Source organism: Cupressus sempervirens, chromosome 5, assembly GCF_028749045.1.
Source record: "Cupressus sempervirens isolate cs-2001-9-10 chromosome 5, ASM2874904v1, whole genome shotgun sequence".
In the NCBI taxonomy this organism is placed as follows: Eukaryota; Viridiplantae; Streptophyta; class Pinopsida; order Cupressales; family Cupressaceae; genus Cupressus; species Cupressus sempervirens.
Genome location: NC_143122.1, coordinates 246,548,667 through 246,558,851, shown reverse-complemented (window position 1 = coordinate 246,558,851; position 10,185 = coordinate 246,548,667). Strand labels below are relative to the sequence as shown.

Below are 10,185 nucleotides of genomic sequence, written 5' to 3'. Positions count from 1 at the left end.
GTGTTGTTCTATCATTAAGATTCAAATTTCATAGAAGATGAGGAGTCCTTTATGATCTTACTGATGTTCTATTAGTTAAATTGTTGTATTATTCTATTTATCATTAAGAATCTAATATTTTTGTGTTATTCTATTTATTATTAAGAATCTAATCTCATTGAACATGATGAGTCTAGATTACAGTTACTATAAAGAAATCAGACTGGACAAGTATTAAAAACTATATATATCATTATATTTGACATGAAACACACATGGTAGATAAAAGAAGAAACAGCATTAGAAGTTTTTATATAGCATCTGTGTTCCATTACTTGAGCACTGAGATGCATACATGGCACTTTTCGGTTATGTCAAGAGCATATATCTTTATTTGTATATATGTATAGATGGATATATATGGAAACCTTAATTTTTGTCAGTTGAAGTGAGGTTTTTCCCAGTGAGAGTGTAAGTGGTAACTGCAGTAACGCCGGGCCAACACTGAGCAAGGCACTTCCCTTTGGAACAATAAGCCGCACCGCTCCCACACCAGTTATATATGCTGCAGCATCTCCCAGTGTTGCAGAAGAAGTTCCCTTTTGGACTGCATGTTGGATCCCCCATCACCATGGGAAGCCCAATATTGCATCCCAAAAACATTATTATTACCAGTATGGTTGCCACGCTTGATTTGTACTCACCCATCTTCTTTCTGCATTCACACAAACAATAAACTTCAATTATGAGTATTCAAATTGAAATAAAAGAAAAACCCGCCCAATGATATTGCTAGCGCTATAATATACAAAAACAAAAACAACAAAACAACAAACAAAACTGCTAGTTCTATATTGCTACAAAAACAACATAACTGTGTAAGAGCCTAAGCCAAATAGAAGAATACAAACAATGCTTCTTGCTTGGTGCTATATGCTGTATTGGCAATGACAAAGAGTAATGTTCATGGAATCTATTTATAGTGTGAATTCTTACACATCCCATGAATACATTTACCTATTCATGCTAAATTTTCTGAAGATTTAATAATCTTAGAATTGACAGTTCAGTCGCGCCGTAGAATTTTATGACAACTCATTGAAATTCGTGTGTTTTTGAAACATTTTAGTATTCGTGCGAAAAACAAACTCGACGAAATTTGTTTTGGGATAACTTGATCATAGTTTATTCACTTCTTGTTGTGAGATCGAGTACAATACGTAAATTTGTTTCCCCACTTCTGATTAAGAAATGGAGAAAAATAACTTTTCTGTGTCCCACATCTGATTGAGAAATGGATTACAGCTCGTCTCCCTTGAACCATATCCAAGCAAACAGTATATTAGTCAATAGAATCGGCTATTCAGAGTTCTTCCAATTGATTTTCAAGTGGATAAATAAATGAATAAAATTTAATAATGTGCAAGAGACTCGCCTTTCTTCTATACTCTTGTCCATCAAATGAATGAATGAGTCTACATGATGTGTATGAAATAATTTTTTCACCTTTATTTTTGAAGTGAGTGGATAAGTTCACCTTTTATTCACTTCTGATTAAGAAAGGGATTACAGGTCGTCTTGTTTTAGCCACATCCAAGCGAACAATATATTAGTCAATAAATTCGGCTGCTCAGAGTGAACGACTGCCATGCCTTTCTCCTCATAGAGAAGGATATTTTCCTTATTTAGTTACAGCTAAAATTTCATCTAGAAGTTCATTGTAATGATTTTCTTGAATGAATTAATACATACAATGAATAAACTTTAAAAACGTGCAAGAGAATTTTTTCTTGTTTACTTTTGTTGGTAAGATGAATGAATGAGTTTGAATAATGGGTATAAATATTTTTTTATCTACAAGTTGGGTGCCTAAGTTTTTCAAGTAAATGAATGTATGGAGGATGTGTAAGAGTTAATTTTCTTTATATAATACATATATAAAATCTTACCAACAAGTTCATTTTAGTCATTAATTCATCACTTTTATTTTTCAACTTGATGAACAAATTAATAAATTGTAATGATGTCTAAGTAATTTTTTTCTCTTAATTACATTCATAGAGTATCTTATCTACAAGTTGATTGCCTTCACTTTAAAGGAGAAGGAATGTAAAAATGAGTTTAAATGGTGCCTTAGACATTGTTTTCAAATATAATTGAACATTATCATATCCATAAGTTTACCACCTTCATTTCTCAAGTGAGTTAATGACTACAACCTTGTAAATTAAAAGTGTCCTTGTTAACAAAATTTGAAGTTATCTTGTTTTAAATTTGTATAAAAGATATCATTATAATATTCTCAATGATGTGAGGCAAGAGCCTACAACACAACACTACTTCATGAGTCTCTCATCTAGGAAGTCTTGGATTGAATAATTAATTTCAACAAGTAATGATAAGAACAAACTAGGCTTTTGTCCATGACCTATTGAAAAAAAAAATTTATCTTACATAATGTACATTCTAATATATCTTTTAATTATATATAGACACATAATAAGTCACTTAAAGAAGTATTAATATGTAAGTTTTTGAAGTATTAGATAGCAACCAAAAAGACAGGGGCCTGACCCTGAGGTACAAAAAGGTTGAAAGGTCAGCTAGAGGTTACCTCCTAGTCATCTAACCAATACCAACTTTAAACTTCAAAAAGCATATAGTGTCCATAGTTAAAATAATAGTACCATTAGTCCTGAAATTAGCAATAAGAAAAAATTGAAAAATATATGAACAACACTAAAACAAATTGTTGTTGTCAGTCCCACATATCGTTATAAGAATAAAATGAAAAACCTCATAGGGTAACCAATTCAAAGTAACCAATAGCGTACAAATAAGACAGAAAAACACCAGATCTAGGGCTAGCTACCCTCCTTCTTCCCAGGATCCTCATCCTTCTTCTCCTTCAACACATCCTTATTCACATCCCCCCCCCCCTCCACCCTGACTAGTTTGTCCAGGGTTGTCTTCAACTAGTCCTCCACTAGGAACCCATAAATAGACCGGGTTGTGTCACTTTCCTTGCACAATCCCTTCTCATCTTTATTCACCTACAAAAAGTAAAGGGTGTTGAGCACAGAATGCATGACTTTGGTGGAGAATTCCACCAATGTGGTTCTATGCCAAATCCCTCATCAACTGGTCAAGCCTATCTAGTCTAGCCTTACTATGGCTCTGTTTGTGGCTATGCTTTCCTTTTTTACCCCCAACTTTACGAGTATCATTCTAGTTAGGGTAGCTTCAACGGTGTTAGAAATATGAGAGGGGCTAAGGGGGCTAGGGATAGGCTTTGTATCTTGAGGAAGTCTCTAATTTTTGGCAGGTTTAACATCACTTTCAGTAGATTCAGAGTTGGAATCATGCTTAGGGGAACTTAAATTTTCCATCTAGAGGCATATTAATATGTAAGTAATTTATGTAAACTATATAATATTAAATTGATGTTTCAAAAATATTTGTGAAAAAAAATAATATTATGATTTCTAATATGTTTTGTATTACGTTATTCAAAAATAATATTTATTACTATTTATCATTAAGAAATCCATATTTAGTATGACTAATAAATACAAATTTTACCACAAGTAACAATCTATACAAAAATATATATAAACACTGACTACAACAAAGCCCATCCTAACCAAAATATAGATCCATATTATCATTATACATAAGATATATAGAAATGATTACTTGAGATTAGGGTATCCTTTAATATTTTTCTTAAGTTTTTTGTCCACCCATGTGGTCCATTTTGTAACTTGTTCCATCTAGCTCAAAATCTTACTTGAGATAATATGGTATCCTCTAATAATTTTATTAACCTTTTGTCCATGCATGTCTTCCATTTTGTAGCTTATTCCATTTTAAGTACTAATATGTAGATTATTTATGTGAACTATATAATATTAAATTGATCTTGTTGGTCCTAACTGATACTGAAAGGGGTGGGAGCAGTGAATTAGTACTGACTCTAAAATCAGTTATTCTTCTACATCTCCAGGTATACTAACTAACAATCACTTGAGTACTAACATGATTATAAATGTAGTGAGATAGAAATAAGTAAACTCACACAAAACCATTCATCAACGGATACATAGATCTTTTATGTGAAACCATCGATGAGGATAAAATTTATAGTGGGGATAATATACCTGCTATCCTTTTACTACAGATATAAGGTTGTCCAATAAAGAGCTACAACATGTTTCTTCTAAGAACACATTCAGTTAAATATTCCAATAATGTATTAGGATTACAATCAATCGACTAGGGCTACTTGGTTACAAGATTTAGTACTTCTTGTAAGGGACACCTTGTTAAAGGATTTAAGATATACTTACTATTGAAGCATGCTCGGTTAAGAGCTTACAGCATTATTACAATTGTTAGAGAACAATCAAATGCGAGCTAAAAATATAACACTTCTTTCTTCATAGATCTTCAGTGAGTACCTTTTGAGATAACTCAATCTCCACTTATCTCTTGGGCACACTATGTAATATCCTTTTGTATCACTTTATTTTTCTCTTCTTTGCTCACCCATGTCTATAGTGCAAGGTTCTAATTAGGGTTATATGTAGCTTTATGTCTTGATCCTATATATAATAGCATTTTTCTCTCATTCTCTTTTTCCTTCAAACTAGATTAAGGTACCATTCCTTCCATTTCCTCTTTTTTCACACTTCTTTTTTGCTTAAAGTAGTTTTCTTTATTTCTTTAGCATCATTCAATACACACACCAAATCATTTGAATGTGTGAAGACTCTCTTTTAATCTATGCATTTTGAAACCTTACAAGATTATCCCACTCAAACCAATAAATTCATATTTTCAATTCCAACTACTAAGTAGTTCACAAGAAACCCTTAACACCTATGATGTAGGGTCCATACTAGTAGTGTTTTCTGTCTATTTTTGGTTTCATCTCAATTTATTTGTCTATTCTTTATTTCATCATTCTTCTCAGAATACAAACCAAATTTAAATATTTTTCATTACTAATCTACCATGTCATAGTGATAACTCTTCATGTTGAATGCATGATAATCTTTTCCTTGTCTCATTCTCTTGAGCAGACTAGTGAAGATGTCTACTGGAGTTACAAAGATCGGGTGTTTCTCCTTGATAAGGGGTCAATAAGACTGCTCTTCATTATTATAATATAACCAGTTTGGTCAACAATCTCCCTATTTGGAATTGATGAAAAAACATATAACATATCTTTGTTAATCTTGATATCGATAGAATCTTTACTGGTATATAAACTTACCCATTTAGCACTATTGTCTATGTTTTAATTTATTTTTCTCCATCTATGGTGTATCTCTGACTTGAATTCTTCTCCCAACTATCCTTATAGTCAACTCCCCATATCATTATCATTTCTCTATGTTTTCTTCTTTCTTTTTATCTCCCCTTTGTGATCATCCTCTTTAGGATTTATCTCTTTATCTCCCCCATTGATCTTCATTTTTTATCCTTCCTTATCTGACCTTTATGTCTCCCTTTACCCTTAGCCTTTTTCATTCTTTCTAAATTTGTATATTTTATCTTCCCCTCATCAATGACAAAGTGTATCTTTCCTCTATGGATTCTAGCCATGTATTCCATGTGTCTAGAACTTTTTGGAGTGTCATTGTCAAACTAGTAATTACTAGGAGGCATTGATCTAGTTCGTTGACAGTGTTCCTAAGACTCATGGATAGTAGTGCATATGCCTCCTTAATACATCCTTGGATAATTCCTATTGTTAGGAATAGGGAATTTTGTATCTCAAAGAGTGTGGAGTTGCTTTTGTGTTGTTCTACAATAACCCAGGTGATCAAATGAAGCTTTTCCTAAATTCAATTGGTATGCATGCTAACTAAACTAGTTGATGCATCAAAATATGTTTGGGTGACTTGTATAAACTCATGAGTTGTTCTTAGAGTATCATTTAGATCTATCAAAAAGTTTTATGAGTTTGATGTTGTTTGTAGGATTGGAGAGATATCCTTTGATGGTTTGATTGTAGTATCTCTCAATTCTCCAAGGTTTCATCTGTGATCCTCAATAATTTGCTTGACCTTCTCAATATCCTATTTTTTGTTGGCTGATCATGGTGCCTCACTAATTTTAGCATTCTTGACTACAATATGTTCCCTAATTGATCAATAAGATGTGTATTAGTGACATAATGCACATCACCAACTATTTGTTGTTTAGTGTGGAGCCTGATCAGTCCCCAAGTGGGAGATTGTTAGATTGTGGTGACTGATCAGGAAAGTACTGTACATACTTCATAAATAGTGGGGTTTGGGCAGTAGCTGACATGTTATGGCCGACATATGGCTGACATGTTATAACCCTAAAGCGGTTTAATACTTGTATAAAAAGGGCTTAGGGTTGGATTTTTTCATAATATTGTGATGCAAAATTGGTTCTTGCGGCGGTATTGAGCTGTAAGGGATTACGGATTGTAATCAGGTTGTAATCACTGGATTGTAATAAGATCGGACTTGCTATTTGGTGGACGTAGCCCAAGGATTGGGTGAACCACATTAAATCTTGGTGCCTTGTGTTCATTTCTGTGTGTTCTATTTTTTTTGTTATTGGTTATATTTTCGTGTAGTTTTTATTTCTGTCTGTGGTTTATCCTAACAAGTGGTATCAGAGCACGGTTGTCTTTTAGTTATCCTCTACAGGAAAGTCTCACGGTTAAGTGGGAGTCTCACAGTTGAGTGGGAGCGATTGCAGATGAGGGTAAGCTGAGGGTTGACAGGTTTAATGGGCAGAACTTCCAGTTATGGAAGATGCAAATGGAAGACTATTTATATCAGAAGGATTTATGGAAGTCGTTGGAAGGAAAAGCCAACAATCAGGTAACTATGTCAGAGGCTGAATGGGATCTCTTGGACAGAAAGGCACTCGAAAGCATTTGGTTATGCTTGGCACCATCGGTGGCATTTAATATTACAAAAGCAAAGACGACAGAAGATTTGATGAAAACCTTAGCGACACTGTATGAAAAGCCCTCCGCTTCAAATAAGGTATTTCTCATGAAGCGTTTATTTAATATGAAAATGGCAGAAGGTGGATCTGTTGCAGATCATTTAAATGAGTTTAATACTATTACTAGTCAATTATCTTCTGTGGGTATCAATTTTGATGAAGAAATTAGGGCTCTCTTGATTTTGTGTTCTTTTCCTGAAAGCTGGAATGGCTTGGTAATGGTGGTGAGTAATTCTGTTCCTAGATCAAGTACCCTAAAATATGATGATGTGATCGGTGTTATTTTAAGTGAGAAAACTCGTAGGAAATCCTCAGGTGGATCTACATCAGGAAGTGCTTTGAATGCACAAAGCAGGGGCAGAACGACTGAAAGAGGAAGTAACTCTGGAAATCATGGGAAATCAAGAGGAAAGTCAAAGGGGAGGAGGTCTCAATCGAGAGGACCAAATGATTGCTGGTACTGTGGGAAACTAGGGCACAAAAAGAAAGATTGCTGGAATCGAAAGAAAAATGGAGATAAATCAGATGGAGACAAGGAGGAAAATGTGGTAAGTAACAAATCCGAAGAGGATGCTTTGCTTCTGTCTTTAGAGAGTGTTGATGATTCATGGGCTTTAGATTCTGGTGCTTCATTTCATGCTACACCTCATAGAGGTTATTTCATTGATTATGTCCAAGGGGATTTTGGGCTTCTTTATTTGGGGGATAATGAACCCTATCAGATTGTTGGAAAGGGAAAAATTAAGATTAAGTTGCAGAATGGGAATCATTGGCTACTACATGAGGTAAGACATGTTCCAAAACTAAGTAGAAATTTAATTTCAGCAGGGCAACTCGGTGATGAGGGTTGTGTAGTTACTTTTAATGATAAAAATTGGAAGGTTTCAAAAGGTTCCCTTGTAGTAGCAAAAGGTGTGAAAGTAGGCACCTTATATCTTTGTACAGGTCATATTGTTCCTTCTACTTTGATTGTTTCAGAGAAAAATGAATGTTCAGGAACAATTGCTACAATTGAGCAAGGAGAACAAATAGCTGCTGTAGATTCTGATACAGCGTTGTGGCACAATAGACTTGGGCACATGAGTGAGAAAGGTATGAAAGTACTTCATTAAAGGAAAGTTTTACCAGGTCTGAAATGTGTGAATATGGATTTCTGTGAAAGTTGTGTGTATGGAAAGCAAAAGAGAGTGAGTTTTGTAAAGACAGGGAAGGAAAACAAAAAGGAGAAATTAGAGCTTGTGCATACAGATGTATGGGGATCGGCTCAGATATCTTCCCTTGGTGGCTCTCATTATTATGTTACATTTATTGATGATGCAACTAGAAAAGTATGGGTTTATTTCCTTAGACAGAAATATGATGTATTTCAAACTTTTAAGAAATGGAAATGCTTGGTTGAAAATGAGACTGGTAAGAAATTAAAATGTCTCAGATCTGATAATGGTGGTGAGTATTGCAGTAATGAATTTGAAGATTATTGCTCCACTAATGGTATTCGTAGACAAAAAACTGTTCCAAGGACTCCACAAGAAAATGGAGTGGCTGAACGCATGAACAGGACTATAATGGAGCATGCAAGGAGCATGAGGTTGCATGCAGGGTTGCCCTTACACATGTGGGTGGAGGCTATCAATACTGCAATATATTTGATTAATAGAGGTCCCTCTACTCCTTTGGGCTGTGGTATTCCAGAGGAAACATGGACTGGTAAGAAGGTGAGTTATTCTTTTCTCAAGACCTTCGGTTGTGAAGCTTTTGCTCATATAGACTCTGAAAATAGAACCAAGCTAGAAGCTAAATCAAAGAAATGTGTCTTTATTGGATATGGCATTAATGAATTTGGTTATAGGCTTTGGGATTTTGAAAATCTTAAAATTATTAGAAGTCAGGATGTCATATTCAATGAAAAAGTGTTGTACAAAGATCTGTTGCAGCAACATGAGAAGAAAGAAGATGATTATGTAGTGTTGGATGATACTCCAAAAGCTGATGTTCCAACCATTCCTCATGATGTGCAACAACTGCAACAACAAATACCACACACACCAGTGAATGTTAGACAGTCAACAAGGCAAATTAGACCTCCACAAAGGTTTTCTCCCTCTTTGTATTTTATTTTACTTACTGATGTTGGTGAACCTGAAAGTTATGATGAAGCTGTGCAGGTGGATACTAAGATTTAGTGGGAGTCTACAATGAAAGATGAAATGGACTCTTTGCTGAAAAATAAGACATGGGATTTGTGCAAGTTGCTTGCAGGTAAAAAGGCTTTATAGAATAAGTGGGTTTATAGGTTGAAAGAAGAGGAAGGAGGTAAGAAAAGATTTAAGGCCAGGTTAGTTGTAAAAGGATTTGCACAGAAAAAGTGAATTGATTTTGATGAGATCTTTTCTCCTGTTGTTAAAATGACTTCTATTCGTACTGTTTTAAGTCTTGTGGCTACTGAAGATTTGCATTTAGAGCAGATGGATGTTAAAACAGCCTTTCTTCATGGTGATTTGGATGAAGAAATATATATGGCTCAGCCATAGGGTTTTGAGGTCAAAGGTAAGGAGAACTTAGTGTGCAAATTGAAGAAAAGTTTATATGGCTTGAAGCAAGCACCTCGGCAATGGTATCTGAAATTTGACAGTTTTATGCATGAGCATGGATATAATAGGTGTCATTCATATTACTATGTTTATTTTAAGAGGTTGGATGATGATAGCTACGTTATTTTATGTTTATATGTTGATCATATGCTTGTAGCTGGGTCTAACATGGATCATATTAAGGGGTTGAAACGCCAATTAGCACATGCATTTGCTATGAAGGATTTGGGGGCAGCAAAACAAATCCTTGGTATGAAGATTTGTAGAGATAGGAAGAATAGAATTTTGATGCTATGTCATGTCCCTTTTTCAAATAATTAAAAAATAATAATCTTTGCTAAGGCAGGCCAGGCCCAAGAAAGTGAAGTTTCAGAAAAAGGGAGTTAATCTTTGGAAACCGTTGGACTAATAAATGAAAATTATTATTAAAATATATTTCATTAACCTCTCTTAGACGTGAGTTACATTTATGCCCTCTTTAAAGGGGTTTGGAGGCATTTTGGGCACATTCCAGAACTTGATTTTCGCTCATTCTTTGTTATTCTTCAGAGGCTGCCAAACCCGTGGAGAAGGAGACCCAAGAACGGGAGTTTGTAGGTTTCCAGGGAGACCCAAG

At 34.6% G+C, this 10,185-nt stretch overlaps 1 long non-coding RNA gene across 1 annotated transcript; it reads right to left on the bottom strand.

Moving 5' to 3' along the window:
* Window positions 1–213: 213 nt before the first annotated feature.
* On the bottom strand, window positions 214–952 carry LOC149555451 (uncharacterized). The gene is made up of 2 exons (XR_016365305.1): window positions 855–952; window positions 214–694 (listed from the first exon to the last, which is right to left on the bottom strand). It is a non-coding gene; the product is annotated as an uncharacterized LOC149555451 (long non-coding RNA).
* Between the last annotated feature and the right edge of the window lie 9,233 nt (window positions 953–10,185).